The sequence below is a fragment of the Herpailurus yagouaroundi genome, unplaced genomic scaffold (genome assembly GCF_014898765.1).
Source record: "Herpailurus yagouaroundi ecotype Mexico unplaced genomic scaffold, PumYag 67793, whole genome shotgun sequence".
NCBI classification, from domain to species: Eukaryota; Metazoa; Chordata; class Mammalia; order Carnivora; family Felidae; genus Herpailurus; species Herpailurus yagouaroundi.
Genome location: NW_024420586.1, coordinates 24,304,321 through 24,318,495, shown reverse-complemented (window position 1 = coordinate 24,318,495; position 14,175 = coordinate 24,304,321). Strand labels below are relative to the sequence as shown.

General features: G+C 48.3%; 1 non-coding gene across 1 annotated transcript; it reads right to left on the bottom strand.

The window, feature by feature from the left end:
• Nucleotides 1-1,018: 1,018 nt before the first annotated feature.
• On the bottom strand, nt 1,019-1,091 carry TRNAE-CUC (transfer RNA glutamic acid (anticodon CUC)). Its single transcript has one exon. It is a non-coding gene; the product is annotated as a tRNA-Glu (tRNA).
• Nucleotides 1,092-14,175: the final 13,084 nt, after the last annotated feature.

Below are 14,175 nucleotides of genomic sequence, written 5' to 3'. Positions count from 1 at the left end.
CCCCCCCCCCCCCCCCCCCCCCGCCGCCCCAGCCTGTGAGATCTTACGTGTAAGTCTTTAATCCATTTTGAGTTGATTTTCACGTATGGTGCTCACATACGCAAGGGACCTAATTCCATTCTTTTGCATGTGGCATTTATTTTGAAGTGAGGAGACAGGGGGCGCCTGGGTGGCTCAGTCGGTTAAGCGCCCAACTTCTGCTCAGGTCATGATCTTGTGGTTCATGGGTTCAAGCCCTGTGTTGGGCTCTGTGCTGACAGCTCAGAGCCTGGAGCCTGCTTCAGATTCTGTGTCTCCCTCTGCCCCTCCCCTGTTCACACTGTCTCTCTGTGTCTCTCAAAAATGAATAAACATTAAAAAATTATTCTTTATTTTATCTTTAAAAAAATTTTTTTACATTTATTTCTTTTTGAGAGACAGAGAACAAGTGGGAGAGGGGCAGAGAGAGAACGAGACACAGAATCCGAAGCAGGCTCCAGGCCCTGAGCTGTCAGCACAGAGCCCAACTCACGGCTCGGACCCACAAACCGCGAGATCGTGACCGGAGCTGAAGTCGGACGCCCAACTGACTGAGCCACCCAGGCACCCCCCCCCCAAAAAAATTTTTTTTAAAGAAGAATGTGTGGTTGTACTAGCTTTGGGGATGGCAGACGAGGTGGGGGAACAGGATAATGAGTTAGAGGACTTTTTTTTTTAAGTAATCTGTACATCCAATGTAGGGCTCAAACTCACAACCCTGAGATCAAGAGTCACACGCTCCACCCAATGAGCCAGCCAGGCACCCCAAGTTAGAGATCTTATAGCGTGACATTTGGCAAAGCTAGGAGAGCCTAAAATGCCTCAGATTAAGATCCGAGCATTTGTGACAAAGCCTGATTAGGATGCGAACAGGTGGAATCTCTGAGAAAGTGAGGAAAGAGAAGAGGAGGATGTTAGGTTTCATGAAGAAATGTACGAAATGCCTCATGCTTTCTGACCCCTTATACTGAGAAAAAAAGAAATTTTCAACTAGGCTCCACACCCAACATGGGGCTTGAACTCATGACCCTGAGATCGAGAGTCACATGCTCTACCAACTGAGCCAACCAGGTGCCCAAGGAAAATTTTCCATAGCAATTACCTAAACACTCTGAGGAGAAAACTTGCATTCTTTCTCTGTCCTGGGAAGTTGTAAATTGTATCATGCCTTTGAAACATAAACACTCCAGGAAATAAATGAAACATTGACCAAAGAGACCAAAGGGGAAAAGGGGGAGGCTTTTAAAAAGACAGACTGCTGCACCAGTTCCCATGCCCCAATTCTAGTCCACAGCCTCCATAAGATCACAAATATCAGTAAAAAGCTTTAGCTGTGTGAGTGGATACCTGATTCACAGTTTGGGGATAAAGGCTGAATGGGCAGAAAGTTGTGGAAGGTCTATGGAAAAGGTAGTCAAGCTAAGAGATTGGAATGGACTTACATAAGTGAAAAAGAGAAAAATAAGGGGGCTCTTGGGTGGCTCAGTAGGTTGAGCGTCCGACTTTGGCTCAGGTCATGATCTCCCAGTTGTTGGGTTCGAGCCCTGCATTGGGCTCTGTGCTGACAGCTCGGAGCCTGGAGCCTGCTTCGGATTCTGCGTCTCCCTCTCTCTCTCTGCCCCTCCCGCACTCACGTTCTGTCTCTGTCTCTTTCAAAAATAAAAAAACATTAAAAACAATTTTTTAAAAACTGAAAAAAAAGAAAAAATAAGGAGAATTTTAATATCAAAAAGTACACTCGTGCTAAATTAGAATTTGGTTTTCTCTCTGTTAAGAGGACAAAGTTTTCTTAGATATTGGCCTGCTCTTAATAAGAAATTGTAAACAACAGTTTCTCTTTCCCTCTAATGTAATCTGTCTAAAAAACAAAGATTCTGTTTTGTCTTTACTGGGTCTTTGATTGTTTAAAAAACTGAGTCGTCTCTATTCAAAGAGCTATGTTTTTTTACAATGTAATTTTTGTATATGTTACATTTCATGGGAAGCATGTCAAAAAAAATGATGCTAAACTTTTTTAAAGGATATATTTATATGAAATTCCTAAAGCCTGATGTCTTGCTATAGTGTTATCAGTCATGATTTTAAAATGTATGTCACAGGGGTGCCTGGTGGCTCAGTCGGTTAAGCGTCTGACTCTCGATTTTGGCTCAGATCATGCTCTCACAGTTCACGAGATCGAGCCCCTACTCGTTCTGTCTCTCTCTCTCTCTCAAAAATAAATACACTTAAAAAAGAACTGTTAAAATAAAAATAAATAAATAAATAAATAAATAAATAAATAAATAAATAAATAAATAAAATGTGTGTCACAGAAATCACCAAATTCTTTTGTCAGTTGCCTTATTGTGAGCTCTTATCAGATCCTTAACTCTTTTAAGCCTTCTGTCACCTGCAGATTCTACTCTGCCGCTTTGGCAGGAAGTGTTTTTTGCAAAAGTGCTTCATCTTCAAGGAAGTTCACGGAAAAGACTCTGACAAGGTTCTGGTAACTAAACTCAACTTGTCTTCACAAGACGAGACGTCTTCTTGTCCTTCCCCACACCAGTAAAATGGGCCCATTGCGTGGATGACATGTTAGCCTGTGAATGTTGCCTCTGCTGCAGGAGACCCTGAAGGCATTGCTGGCGCTTCTGCCACGGAGAGGATGGGCAGTGAACCCACAGAAAATTCAAGGCCCGGACACTACTCGAGGCCCAACAGCTCTTCCTTATCTCCAAAAAGTGGTCCAAACTCCGTCAAGTAGAGTTCAAGGCCATTCGTATTCTGGCCCCTTCTAGCCCCAACTGCCTCATCTTTCAAACCCTCCTGCTCTCCCACCTCCACCCACGGCCGCTGGGCTCTTCACTACCTAGTGCTGCTTTGTGCCCCTGGGCCTTTATTCCTGCTGTCCTTTTTTTTTTTTTTTTTTTTAATTTTCTTAATGTTTATTTATTTTTGAGAGAAAGACAGAGCATAAATGGGGGAGGGGCAGAGAGAGAGGGAGACAGAATCCAAAGCAGGTTCCAGGCTCTGAGCTGTCAGCACAGAGCTGGACTCGAGGCTCGAACTCATGAACCGTGAGATCACGACCTGAGCTCAAGTCGGACGCTTAACCAACTAAGCCACCCAGGCGCCCCTCCTGCTGTCCTTTCTATCTGTGTTTTCCTCTGTTTTCTTCTGTTAGTTCATTCTTATATTGCCACTACCCGGTTCCAGTATTTTCTTTCAGCAGAAAACACTCCCTTTCCGTGTGCTTGATGCAAATATCTTACTATGGTATGAAAAATGATCTCATTAGGAGCCCTGCTCTCCCATGAAGACTGTCATATGAAGGGTCAGGCATGTGTTTGCTTCATCTCTATACCCTAATGGCCTTGCATAGTTCTTGCATGACACAAAGTAGGAACTCATTAAAAGTTAATTTTTTTATTTTTTTTATTTTTTTTCAACGTTTATTTATTTTTGGGACAGAGAGAGACAGAGCATGAACGGGGGAGGGGCAGAGAGAGAGGGAGACACAGAATCGGAAACAGGCTCCAGGCTCCGAGCCATCAGCCCAGAGCCCGATGCGGGGCTCGAACTCACGGACCGCGAGATCGTGACCTGGTTGAAGTCGGAGGCTTAACCGACTGCGCCACCCAGGCGCCCCTCATTAAAAGTTAATTTAACAGAACAACAACAACAACAAAAATGCCAGAGGCACCTGGGTGGCCCAGTCGGTTGAGCGACCAACTTCGGCTCAGGTCATGGTCTCACAGTCTGTGAGTTTGAGCCCCGCGTCGGGCTTTGTGCTGACAGCTCAGAGCCTGGAGCCTGCTTCCGATTCTGTGTCTCCCTCTCAATCTGCCCCTCCCTCATTCATGCTCTCTCTTTGTCAAAAATGAATAAACGTTAAAAAAAAAAATTTTTTTAAACACCAGTAGTTACCCCAAATATAAAGTGACAAAGGACCTGAGCAAACCGTGAGAACATAGTCATCTTACGAGTGAAAAAAGAAATGGAAATGAACACCACCACAACCACAACCACACACACACAAAAGTCATTTTCAGATATCAAAGTGACAATAATTAGAAATAATGAAGATGGGGTATCATGCAGGCTAGGGGTATAAAACAACTCGTTTAGAAAGAGATGAATATTCTCTGGCAGGTACACAAGAAACCTTAAGGGAGGGGGCACCTGGGTGGCTTCATCAGTTAAGCGTCTGACTCTTCATTTCATCTCAGGTCATGAGCTCATGCTTCCCGGCTTTGAGCCCTGCATCGGGCTTGCGCTGACAGCATACAGCCTTCTTGGGATTCTCTTTCTCTCTCTGCCACTCCCCCGTCTGCTTTCTCTGTCTTTCTCTCAAAATAAGTAAATAAACCTAAAAGACAAGAAAAAGAAACTTGAACGGAAGTTATGCCCTTGGGCCCATGAAAGTGATTCGCTCCTACCCTTCACAGCAACATCTTGTTTCATCCTAAGCCTGGCCCCGGGCCACCCTGACATGGGGCCTCAGGCACCGAGAAACTGAGGAGCTGTTCCTTCCCCGTGATTCTGAGAGGTGGAGGGCAGAGCCCCAGAGGCAGGTATAGGACTGAGCCCTGGGACTGACCTGGGGGCGAAGGAGTGGAGCACAGGGGTGACGACCGCAGAGCAGATGGCCCAGAGATGGACTGTCTTGTCTGCAGGCCAGGGGGAGAGCACCCGGAATGGGAATCACACCAAATGTTCCCTCAGCCTTCTCCCTTAGACGGTGGGCCGGGGAATCTATGTGGGGTGGGTGGAGGGCCTTTCTTTTTGGGTGTGGGGGGCTGAGTAGGGAAGAACTGAGGAGAGATATCCAGGATGTAGCAGTCTGGGTTGCCACACCAAGCCAACTGGGCTGGTGAGAGCTAGAGAGGTAGGGAGAGGCCCCAAGTAGCAGCCTGCCCCGCAGGCTGTGGGGGCCGTGGTCACTCACAAGGTGGCCAAGAACTACCTTAGAGTAGTGCGGTTTCTGTCAGAGATGGGGGGGTAGGGTCAGACCCAAGTCTCCTCTAAGCCATGCTAGGCTATGAACTCTGGGTACACCAGTGCCAGAAGCTTCCAGTTGGATGGGACTTGCTCTCCTAGCCTGGGGCAGTCTGCTAGACTATGAGGGAAGAAAGCCATTGATTTATGGGGACTCTCCCCCTCCTTGCAGAGACATCTGGTTTCCAAGAGTGGGTTCTCAGAGCGGGCATGTGCTGACTTTGGAGCCTGAATCCCCCAACTGCCCCAGACAAGACCAGACTCTTTCCATGCACTTCTCACCCATGCTCTCCTCGGAGGCCCTGGCTGCCTGCCGCACGGGACACTGACTCCATTAAACTGCCAGCTCCTTGAGGATAACACTGTTCTTGTTGCTGGAGGAGGCTTCCGGAACAAGTCACGCTGGCCTACGTGCAATAGACGCTGATGCTAAGGAAATGCGTCTAGGATGTGCACCATGATTTCGCAGTGGAAGTTTCCCTAGACTGGAAGGTGCGTGTGGTGGTGGGGGTGGAGGGCAGATCATGGCAGGTCTCAGAATGCTGATACTTCACTGAAGAGATGCTGAGGTCACTGAGGCATCGTGGGCGAGTCCAGAAAGAGAGCCGGGCTAGAGGCCTTAAGAATCTCCTTCAGCCTCCCTCTCTCCCGGGGACCCCCTGAGAGATCTCGCCTCCCTTTATCTTCCCTCCTCCTTGTCTGGTGCCTCCTCTCCCTCCGTCTTTCTCCTTCCCTCCCTCCCTCCCTCTCTTTCTCCTCTCTCTCACCCCCACCTCTCTTCAGTCCTTCCACACTTTTTCTCTAGACCTCATTCTTTCTCCTCCATCGCTTCCTCCCACCCATCCATCCATCCACCCATCCATTTAGTCCTTTCTAAATGAAAGGAGACAGCACTGTATATGCCCCATAGGTGGCGTTGGTGCGTGAAAGACCATGGTCAAGTTGAAAGTACGACACTTGAGTTGTGGGATATCGTGGTCCCTGCCTCCTGTTTCCCGACATCCCCTTCGCTCCCTGTGTTGTAAAACCTCAGGCCAGAGTGAGACTTTTTCTGGGAAGAGTAGGTGGCCGGTTGGTTGAATTAGAGATTCAACAGGTGGTTGAACCTCCTAACGGGCGGTTAGGAGGCTGCCAAGGTAGGGTGAGGGGTCATTGGGCCAGGATGGTGGGACTCTGAGAATGTCTCATGGAGCAGGCAGAGGCCCCCACAGCAACCCCCACCCTTGCATGGAGCCCTGAAGGGCAGGAGGCAAATCACATCACTAGCTTGAAAGGAAGGCTTCTTGGGAAGGGTGTGTGGGCCTGGCTAACTGGGTCAGCTCCTGAACTACTTAACTTCCAGAAGTCCTTCCTCCTGGCCTACACCCACTGAAAGCAACCTACGGGCTTGCTTTCTGACAGAACTTGTCCCAGAGAGAAGAAGGGTGGCAACCTAGCCCACCTGATTTCAAGTTCACAAGACGTTTGCAAGGGGAGTATGTATATCTGCCTCCCCACACTTCCTGCCTGCCTTCCTTCATCCCTTCTCACCTGGGTTATGATTTTTATTTCCCTTTTTTTTTAAGTTTATTTATTTTGAGGAGGGGAGGGGCAGAGAGAGAGAGACAATCCCAAGCAGGCTCCGCACTGTCAGCACAGAGCCCGATGCAGGGCTCGAACCCACAAACTATGAGATCATGACCCCCAGCAGAAATCAAGTCTGACGCTTAACTGACTGAGCCACCCAGGCATCCCATGATTTTTATTTCCTACTGTTCCCTTTGCTTCTAGACTTTTGTTTTTTACCAAAAAAAAAAAAAAAAAAAAAAGTTGTTACATTTCTAACTTTATTCAAACACACCAGTGGTGGCAAAGAGCGCCAACAAGTGACAGGCATGGAACCTAACACCTGGATCAAAGACCTTGAGGGAGTCTGTGAGTGTCCATCAGTCCCTGCCCCTTCGGTATTGCTATTCTTTTCACTCTTATGCCTGTTGTCACCTTTGAGATTGATTTAATGTGTGCAGGAAACAAAGTCACTTTCAAGGAGCTTGGGCTGCACCCCATTATCAAGAAGTACCTTAGGCTCTGAGAAAAAGCAGCAACTAGAGATGACAATTTGCTTCTGCCCCACGTGGGACAAGCTGACCACCCCCCCCCCACCCCTTTTTGGAGGATGGGGAGGATATCTTTAAGGAGAGAACACTAACTTGATTCACTAATGGCTTGGGTCAAATACTTTTGCAGAAATCCCAACAAATGGCTCATCCTCAGATTCCTGGCATGGTGGGATATTTTTAAATTTTTTATTTACTTTTGAGAGAGAGAGAGAGAGGGAGAGAGTGCAGGGGAGGGACACAGACAGAGAGAGGGAGACACAGAATCTGAAGTGGGCTCCAGGCTCTGAGCTCTGAGTTGTCAGCACCGAGCCTGACATGGGGCTCGAACCCATGAACCATGAGATCATGACCTGAGCCGAAGTTGGCCGCTTAACCGACTAAGCCACCCAGCGCCCCTGGCACAGTGGGATATTCAGAGGTTGTCACTGGTGGCTTTTTTCACCAGGTGCTAATGTTTGCTTTTTCCCTTCAAAGTGTTAAAACCATTGACCATGTTATCAAAATGCTACCTGACTGCCTGCAAAAAACAATCAACATAAGTCTTTACACTTATAATCTGTAAGTTGCCTTTGGACAGAACCAATAGAGTTTGAAATACTCTGAAAAAAAAAAATAAATCAGATGTTGTCACTGGGTTGAAGTGAGGAGGGAAACTTGGTGCCTCTCAAGGCAGAAAGATGATCTATGTCTATCTGTCCGGATGCTGAGGTCAAAGCTCAACACCAGTCCCCAAGATGGCGCGCTCCACATCGCCAGTGGCCAACCTGCCAAACCCAAGTCCAACACACTTCCTCTACTTCTCACGCTGTCCTCTATGTTCTGGCTACTGCCCGCCTTGCCCACCTCCTCTGCTCCGGGGCAGCCTAGGTTGTGTGAAGAGGAACCTGGGGTCACTGCACACCTAGTTCCTTTGCCAAGAGAGCCCAGCCTTTCTTTGTCTACTTGGCAAATCCCTGCTCACAGCGTCGTTCTGAAGTGACTTCTTGAGAGCTGCAATTTCTGGTCCCCTCCTGACCAGTTCTTCCTGGCTTCCCCTGCGCATGCTCTCTGACTCTGCTTGGCTGTAACACCATCTGCCTTCCTTCCTCCTCTAAGCAACTTCTTTGCATCTCAAGCACCTGGGAGCTCTACAAATACTTGGTGAATGTGTGGATAGAAGAATAAATGGGGAGGGGCGCCTGGGTGGTTCAGTTGGTTGAGCGTCTGACTTCGGTTCGGGTCATGATCTCTCTTCTCCTTTCCCACTCACACACTTGTGCTCTCTCTCTTTCTCTCTCTCTCTCTCTCTCTCAAAAATAAACATTAAAAATTAAAAAAAGAAATGGGGAAAGATGTGAAGATCCTGAGTCTTTGTAAGGCTGGGTCACATGTCTAAGCTCTGAGCTCTAAGCTGTGTGAATGGATCAGTGTCCAGGCTGGAATCCTGGGCTCTAGTGTTTGTAACTCTCCTCCTCCACCAAGCAGTCCTCCTGGTGAACCCTCTCTGCTTGGGAGGTCTATGGGGACCCTGGGGCAGCAGCTGGGTGGGTTCTGGAATCAACCTTCATGTCTGCCTACTGGGAGTCATCCCCTGCCTACAAACCATGCCGAAGTGGCTTGGGTCTGGCCATCCAATCCCTGGTCTGGGACAGCAGGAGGGATAACCTGGTCCAAACACAAGAGACACAGAGAGAGGGCGCCTGGCTGGCTCTGTTGTTACAGCCTGTGACTCTTGATCTCAGGGTTGTGAGTTCGAGCCCCACGTCGGGTGTAGAGATCACTTAAAACTGAAATCTTAAAAAAAAAAAAAAAAAAAAAAAGGAGGCACAGAGAGGCATATGTATATAGGGGTTCCAGGTGAGATGAGATACTAATTGAACCTCACTTGGGGTGACTTGACGCTGGGTTTGTGGAGGGTCACTAAGGTCCCTTCTGGCCCCACGTGGATTAACTTAGCCTGGCAGCTGGACCATGAGAAGTCCCTCAGGCCAGGAGCCTGGTTGGAATCTGAGACTACTCTGAATCAGTGATAGTGAAATGTCAATCCCCAGCAGGCTGAGCTCTAGAGATCTACAAAAGGGGTGGAGAGGTGGCTTCCTCATGTCCCCCACAAGCCCCTCCACTCAATCCTGAACAGTCATCCTGCTCTCTAAAATACCACCATCGAGGGGCGCTTCTGTGGCTCAGTCGGTTAGGCATCCGACTTTGGCTCTGGTCACCATCTCACGGTTTATGAGTTCGAGCCCTGCATCGGGCTCTGTGCTGACAGCTCAGAGCCTGGAGCCTGCTTCGGATTCTGTGTCTCTGTCTGTCTGCCCCTTCCCTGTTCACACTCTGTCTCTCTCTCACACACACACACAAAAATAAACAAACATTAAAGTGCCAGCATTGGGCATTTCCAGGGTCTTGGGCCAAGAAGTGGTGACAAAAATTCTCTTTGACCAAACTCTACTCAGCCTCCCCTGAACTTTTCAACTAGGTCTTCCGTGCTCACCACTGCATTGTCCAATTTTGTTTTACTTATATATGTTTTAAGTAGGCTTCGTGCACAGCGTGGAGCCCAACACAGAGCTTGAACTCATGGCCCTGAGATCAAGACCTGAGCTGAGATCAAGAGTTTGATGCTTAACAGACCGAGCCACTCAGGCCCCCCTGCATTGTCCAATCTTTAATCAGAAACCTGCTAAGTCAGTTTAGCCCAAATCCCCATCCTCCATAGCAGATCACCATCAATACATGATGGGGTTCCTTATCCACCACCCCTCCCCCAGTGATGTCTGATCACCTTAGCCTGCCATCAGTAAGAATCCTGATAGGTCGCTTTAGCCACAATTCCTCTGACCCGTGACATTTCTTCTTAGTAATTTTCCATTCCCCGTCTCTCTGCTTCTCGGCTGTAAATTCCCACTTGTCTGTGCCATATTCAGAACTGAGCCTGGTTCTATACTGAAAGTTCTTTTCCCCTGTTGCAATAGTCCTGAATAAAATCTGTTTTCACCATTTTACTATCGCGCTCTGGTTTTTCTTTGACAATGGCAGGTGCGGGCCTCAGAAACCCCAGCCCTCTGGCTTTCCTGTCCCATTTCCTCTGCCTCCGCCCGAAGCGGGGGACCTATTGGAGGGCGAGGGTGTGCAGTCCCCACCACAGCCAGGGTCGGTCCCTTCCAGCACCTGCTTCCACAGAGATTGAGAGACCAGGATCTGCAAGGAGGGGCCCCGGGCCTTGGCAGCTAGGTACGACCACTCAAGACCAGCCGCCACGCCAGGAGGGGGACCTGGACTCTGGCCAATTCCCCCGCCCCCCTGTCCTGGGCCCCCTCTGGGCCTGCTCGTTCCCCTGGGTCTAACGACAGCAGCCGCCTCCTCCAGGGGCTCCTCGGGCTGGAACCCCGAAATTAACAAGCGGGCGGCTGGAGAGAGAGGAGGGAGAGGTGGGCGAAAAGCTGTAGCAAAATGGAGGAGGCGGCGGCGATGGGGAGAGGACGAAGAGCTGCCGCCCCTTCCAGGTTTACAGTGAGAACGGCAGGGGGCGCCAGAGACCGCCGAGGCCAAGGCCAAGCGCCACTGCGGCAAGTGCGCCCGCCTGGTTCTCCGCAGTGTGGAGGGCTGGCCTCCGGCTTCGGGCTCCGGCAGCTCCGCCCCGTTCCGCAGCCTCGGCAGGGTGACGATCGTGCCCGCTCCTGGCTCCGCTCCCCGGGACCAGGATTCCTAACGTGAGGCAATAGCCCTCCTCCCTTCGTCTTCCCTCTCCTCCCCGCCTCCTCCATCTTTTCCTCCATCTTTTCGTCTATCTTCTCCATCTTCTCCCCCGTGTTCACCTTCCTTTGATAGATGATAGATACATAGAGATGGTGTGTGTGTGTGTGTGTGTGTGTGTACAGGTATCTATTCAGGCTTTGTTTGTAAAAAGGGGAAAGATTTGTAATCACTGCAGTTGGAGGATAAGAAATTAACAAAACCAGGGTAGACGGTCTCTCTAAAGATATTATGAAACCATTTAAAATATTGTTTCTCAAGACCAGGTAACGTCACTGGAAAAGGATTTTTCATGTAATATTAAAGCAAAAAAATACAAAATGTACATGGATCTCCATGTGAAAAAAAAAAGGTTATGCACAGAAAAAGAATGACAACAAATGCTCTCCCCCCCACACACAAAATATGAATAATGCATTTCTAGAGGCATAGTAATGGTTTTCTAGACCTTTCACATTTATAGCGTAGGTATGAATTCATACTAAAATAAAATGAAGCCTTCTCTGTTTGCAAATAGAGAAAGCAAGCTGCATCAGGGCTGTGGCTGGGCAGGAGGGGGAGCCTGGGCAGGGTTTGAGTTGAACAGCAGGTCTCCCTACACACCCCTGAAACCCACAGTTCTTTGTTTCCCTTCCTCTCTACCTACATATCTCTTAGCCTTAAGATCCCCACCCCACTTGCCCCAACCCACCCCCACAACCCCCAAATCTCACTCCTTAGGCTTCTTGAAGTAATCTCCTATTAACATTTCTGTGCTGAAAAAATTTTAAAATCTTTCCATTGGTCTAATGAATTAAAGAAGCCTACCCACCTCTGGCATTAGAAGCATGCAGACTTTGGCCCTGATTTACAGTTTCCCCGTAACTGCAGTTTTATGAATCAGACAAAGGAGACAGCTTGCCAATTCCCAAATCCTCCCCACCTCGCTGATGGTGCCCAGAGCCCGAATGGGGAGGGCAGAGCGCCCAGATGTGTTGACTTGGACCCAGGGGCTTTTAGTGTAACGGATGGGATCCAAGTAAAAAGACACACAGGTCACATCCCAGGTATGCATCTGGTGTTTAACCCATCTTTGTGGAATAAGGAATGCATTACATGCCCACCAGTAAAGTTAAAATATTGGCAAACAGAGAAGCAAGATTTAAATTTTTTAATGTTTATTTATTTTTGAGAGAGAGAGCGAGTGAGGGAGAAACAGAGCCCAAACGGGGGAGGGGCAAAGAGAGTCAGAGACAAAGAATCCAAAGCAGGCTCCAGCCTCGGAGCTGTCAGCACAGAGCCCAACGCGGGCCTCGAACTCAGGAGCCCTGTGATTATGACCTGAGCCAAAGTCAGAAGTTTAACCGACTTGAGCCACCCAGGCACCCCAAGAAGCAAGATTTTAAAATATGCGTTTAATTTCAAAGTGTGTAATACCTTTTATAGTCATTTTCAGGCCCTGCCCAGGCTATGGCTCCTAAAAGTAATTTTCGCCTGAGTATATTGGGCCCTTGATGGCAGGTAAGAAATTTGAATTGAGCCCTGACCTGGTGCTTCCCGCGCAGGTGCAGGACTTAACTTGACATTTTCTGTCTAGTTATGAAGGGGCTCTGTGTCTTCAGCTGTCTAACTCACCGGGACAGGCAAAGGGTGGTTTCATGCTGTTCACGGGATCTGATTTACAACTCTGGCTACAGTGGGGTGGAGACGTAGCTCCTGACTGAGCTGCTGGAAGAGCTGTTCCTTTGCCCACAGCGCACCTGCCTTCCAGGCCGGGCTCCCTGGGGGATGGGGCAGAAGTGGTTGCAAAATAAACTGGGGGAAGCAGCTTGAGAAACAGGAGCCACTCCTATTCAATCCCCCCCACCCCCCTTCTCCCTAGTCAGACCTTCCCTTCCTGTGTTCTCGGCACCTGACTTGTCCCTTCTCTCCCAGCTTGTCACTGTGACTGGAATAAATGGAGGGATGAGTCAGGACCTGGCAGCAATGGAGGAGCTGGAGGGGAGGGGCTGGTCCTTTGGCTCTAACACTTCCTGTTACAAATCTGACCCCTGCCTTCAGCTGCTGGACAGGTGGCTGGGAGGAGGAGACCGATGCACCAAGAGTCAACACTGGTCATTTTTTCTCCTCCTCCCAACTTTCCTATGGCTGTTATTTCTGCCTTATGTCCCAGGCCGACCTGACACTCATCCCCACTGCCCCAACCACCCCCCCCCCCAGGACCTCTGTCCCCACCCCATTCACTGTCCCTCAAATTCTGATCCGCAATATTATTGAGGTGAAACATCGGTACCTCAGAAACAAGAACACATGGTATTTCTCTAGTTGTCAAAATGAAGATTGAAATGACATTTTTGAGTCCCATCTATTTCTTTTAATTTTTTAAAAATGTTTATTTAATTTTGAGAGAGAGAGACAGAGAGACAGAGTGCAGGCAGGGGAGGGGCAGAGAGAAAGGGAGACACAGAATCCGAAGCAGGCTCCAGGCTCCGAGCTGTCAGCACAGAGCGTGATGCGGGGCTCAGACTCACAAACCGAGAGATAGTGACCTGAGCTGAAGTCAGACGCTTATCCAACTGAGCCACCCAGGAGCCCCAGAGTCCCATTTATTTAAGAGAAAGAATCTAATATACATCTGATCATTGTTATGCCCTTCCCCATTCTTGTTTTTTATTGTTTTTAATATAACTTAGGGGCTATAGCTCATATAGTTATCAATGTGCTATTTTATAGAATAATCTTTTGGCCATATTTTGGCATTCAGTTTTCTAATCAGATTTAGAATCTTATAAACTATGATTATGTCTAACCAAACTCAGGCATCACTGGCCAGGTCCTGCCAGGACCAGCACCTTCTCCAATAGGAATACAATGTATGCCACATAAGTAACTTTAAATTCTCTTTATAAAAAGTAAAAAGATACAAATAAAATTAACTTTAAGAACATATCCCATTTGGGCACCTGGGTGGCTCAGTCAGTTAAGCGTCCAACTTCGGCTCAGGTCATGATCTCACAATTCAAATGTTCGAACCCCACCTGGGTCTCTGCGCTGGCAGCTCGAAGCCTGGAGCCTGGAGGCTGGAGCCTGGAGCCTGCTTTGGATTCTGTCTCTCCCTCTTTCTCTCTGCCCCACTCCTGCACACGCTCTCTCTCTCTCTCTCTCTCTCTCAAAAATAAATAAATAAACATTAAAAAAAGAATGTATCTAATTTAACCCAAGGTATCCTAAGTTATGTCATTTCAAGATGTAAGCAATATGAGAATATTAATCAGATAGTGTACATTTTTTTCATTCTAAATCACTGAAATCCCACATGTATTTTGCACATCTCAATTCCTGTAGCTAGCGACTACTGTATTGGACA